Here is a 4,143-nt window from a genome sequence, read left to right on the forward strand (position 1 = left end):
ATTCTTCTGTGCTCAGTTCCACTGTACCAAAGAATAATTCAATACTTGCCAGCAGGGGTGTAACTGCGATGGTGTTGGGGGCAGGGGAGGTAGGTTGCCTCATTGTAGGTACTGCCCTGCTTACTGCTGTTTTCAGCCTGTTCACTAAATGGTCATACTTTTGCTAGTAAAAAAAAAAGCATATGCAATATAATTATTATAATAATAGTGTATTTGTACAATACACATTTCCACAAAACAGTATAATAACTGATTTTATGCATAGTAGAAATAATTTTTGTGGAATTACAATAAACAAAGCTTCCTGTACTACTCTATGTGTTATAGACTGCGAAATAATACACTGTATAAGCATGAGCAAAACTAAACTGAGGCAAGGCTGCCACCTGCTGTATGCTAGAGGTATTGCAACGCTGTTCTATTTTTCAAATAGATTACCTTTCAACAAAAACATTTCTCTAGTATTTGCTCTGATTAAAGTGCAACTTAAGAGTGAAGAAGGATTAGAACAACTGTCAGGTTTTTATTGGGATCTGTGTCCCCATTGTGAAGATTCTCTATTTGTCCTGGTGACTGAGAGTGAAAGGTATGAGGACCGGGATTGATGGGACAATGGGGACACTGGTTTTGGTGACTCAGATGAGCACTAGGGATTTCCTCTCACTTCCTGTTGTGGCAATTGGAAAGGAAGTAGAGGAAAATCTCCCCAATAGATGGCAAAAAAATGACAAGGTTTATAACCCTCCCTTATGCAAAACTAAAAAAAAAATTTTGGCTTCAGTCCTACTTTAAAGAACCAATATCATAAACTAATCATATTGTATTCTTATAACTGTATGCTGTTACAAGTAATAATAGTATTTTGTTTATTCCTTTATTTTATTTTACAAGGTTTTATTTTTTATTTGTCTCTACACTTACATGCAGACAAAGCCATACAGCCAAATGACAGTTATTATCCCCTGTTTACGTAAATCCCTCTGCCTCAGGAATAGGAAAAACCTGGTTATATAATCAATAGAGAGCTCAGCTAATCACAATTGTACCCAATGCCGTCACTGCATCCCCCTGTATCTCAGCTACACTTCTCCATATTTTATATCTTCAAGAAGTAGCAAATAAAGGTTCCAGAGTGTTTAAAAAAATAAAACATTTTAGGTAAACAATAAAACCTTAAAAAGAAGATTATTAGCCATTTGGATGCAAAACAGACCCATCCCTTTGCTTACATGCAGGGCTGAGGCAGTTGCATCAGGTGGCATCTCATTGGGTTACATGTGGGGTTGGGTGGGTGCCCCCTTACTGGCCAGAGCATTAAAGATTGCTAAGAGCTCTTAGGAACTTGTGACATCCAGCTCACTGACATCAATGGTTTCCAGGAGCTGAGTGGGACACTCTGGCTGGTGTGTTATGCCCAGCTTCTAGCATCCAGTGACATCAGCGGGCTGGGCGAGATGCCGGACAGAGGTACTGTGCACAAACCCCGGCCCCTAGTGCACCGCCAGCACCACCAACAACTGCCCACCTGCTACCCTTCCACCCCCCGCCCTCAGGCAGTGAAAATTGTAGGGACGCCCCTGCTTACATATATATTTCTCCCTTAATCACAGTGACGGCACACACAGCGCTGGTGCAACAAGGGGTGTCAACACAGGCTCCCTCCCACAGCAACAATAACATCTTCAGCTGTCCCGAAAATGTTCACTTGATATTCTCCTTTGTAAATTGGGTAACAGGCCAAAGCCCGAGGGGTTAAAGCTGAACTGCAGGCAAACAGCTAAATAAGCAGAAAAAATACACAGAGGAGAGCTGTTTACCTGCCCAATGGTTCGTATTTCTGTCCGACCAGTATAGCCCTGTCTGGCAAGGTAGGGGACCTGATTTTTCTATACAGGTCTTGGGATTTGTGACTACATGAGGCATACTGGGTTAATTTCAGTCTGTAGAAGAAGTCCATAGAGAGAGTAAATAATCTACGCTGCTAAGATAGAGAAGTAAGGCCTTGTTCACACCAAATGCAGAGCAGATCTCCATGAGTTTGTGCACACGCAGTGCAGTGGGTTGTGCCGCGTTTTTGATGCGTTCCGGGCCGTTTCTGGTTAAAAAAAAATTTGGTTTAAAATGGGCTTTCAGTGCGTTCCAGGGCGTTTGCATGCGTTTTTGATGTGTTCGCATCAACGGAACGCTGCGATGTGAACTGGAGCTAAAAGTACCATTCGAATACATTGGACGCAGTTTTGCTCTGTAACTGCTCTGATCCTGGAATGCGCTTGGTGTGAACAAGGCCAAATCCTTCTTACTGCACAGAGAGGGATCGGTGACTAGAGGATCCTGAGGTCGGACTTCAGCCCTTCTATACTCGGAACCTCACAGTTTAGTTTTCCTAATCAGCCCCCCTAATGGGCCCCCCTCCTACCCCAGGCCCCATAGCAGCCCACATGGTTCTTTTTGCACCACTGATGTAGGGGGGAACCTCCCCTAGTGTTGTCAGTACGCTTCCTTTGGCTTCAACCTTTCTGATTTGTTGTCACAGCTCTCAGTTTTTTCTTTCCTTATCATCTTTGGCTCACCCGGTCACCTTTTAGGATTTGCAAAAAATATTATGAACATAACCGAGATGCAGAATCCTTGAAACGTAAAGATAATGATAATGCTTGGTGGAGTTTTCCTTACAAATAAACAAAAGGAAGTATAACTTCTGCTACAAAATGTTCTCAGCAATTCAGATTTCATTATCAGAGAGCGTTAAGGCTGACCACGCCGCGGTAGCCCCAGAGTAATGAAATGATTGAGCAGCTTAGAATTCTGGATTACTTGTGATACATTATTGATAAGACGAGGCTCAAAAAAAGGAATTTGGTATTTAGGTCACACCCCGCTTAGACACAAACTTTTGATCTTGTTATAGTAAAGAGATTTTTCCATTCGGAAATGTTTTCTAAGTATCGGAAAGAGGTAACCACTGGCTCTACATGTATGATAGCCCCTGTCCGGAGCACCCCTTCCTGCAGTTCTGGGGTCCCACACTACCTGGTCTCCTCTATGGCACACGATTTTGCCATGCAACATTCTAATTTTTGATCAGAGTGGATGTGGCCCATATTCCTGCTTGATGAACTGTAACTGCAATAGGACTGGTTGACATGTAGCACCAGGGCCATCCCTAAATGCAGGTGTACCTGGAGATAGCCTACTCCTCCTCACAAGCTGCACCTTGTGAGGAGGAGTAGGCTACCTCCAGGTACACCTGCATTTAATTTATCGACTGCATTAATATGCTCCCACTTGGAGACTCATATAAATAGAGTTAGGGCCACACTTTACAGAGGAGCCTTGACGGGGCAGTGTGGCCTCTACATATTTTTGGCCAAAGGTTTGTGCAACTAAAACCTCTGCTTTTAACGCATACTGTTACACAGGGTAATTTGTTTTGTTTCAGGCCAGCTGGCAGGTGTGCTGGGGATTCTTTTTGTTTTGTAGTGATCTGAACGGGACGCCGGACAGAGCCGCGGACATCACAGTCCGGCATCAAGCACCGCCCTCTTCATTAAATCAGCCGTGCATGCTTCCCCCCCGACCACTGACTATTCCGTGACAGCTCCCCCCTCCCTCAGAACCACATCGCTTCAAGCAGCGATTTGCCTAGGGACATCCCTGTGTAGCACACCCCCACATACCACAGTACTAGCACTGGGGGCTACCATTTTGTTGGTTGGTAAGCAAACTGCACAGTATGCCCCAGCTCAGGTATGCAATGGAGGCGAATGGGCAAAGCTCTTGTCTCACCCACTTACCCTTTCCTTAAGTGGTTTGATTGGCTGACTCGGTTCTAGTAAAGTGAGTGTATGTACATACTGGGTTGGACAAGGCAAAAGAGCCAGTCTGTCCAATCAAGCAGTCAGCAGGAATTTTTTGGGGAGCCAGGACATCAACTAGAGGAAACCTCAAAAATTAGGCACCCGCTGTAATTTTTAAGGAGCATAGGCTACCTGGCTCCTGGAATTTGTCCAGCCCTGTTATAAACTATGGTCATACTGCTTGGGGGAACGGGGACTGGAAAAGAATAAGGAAACTAGAAGTGCCATTGTCCTTTAATATGAAAGATAGAGAGAAGTTAAAACATTAAAGAACCTAGCGCCAGTG

This window comes from Nanorana parkeri, unplaced genomic scaffold, assembly GCF_000935625.1.
Source record: "Nanorana parkeri isolate BGI_ZX_2015 unplaced genomic scaffold, ASM93562v1 scaffold14, whole genome shotgun sequence".
Taxonomy (NCBI): Eukaryota; Metazoa; Chordata; class Amphibia; order Anura; family Dicroglossidae; genus Nanorana; species Nanorana parkeri.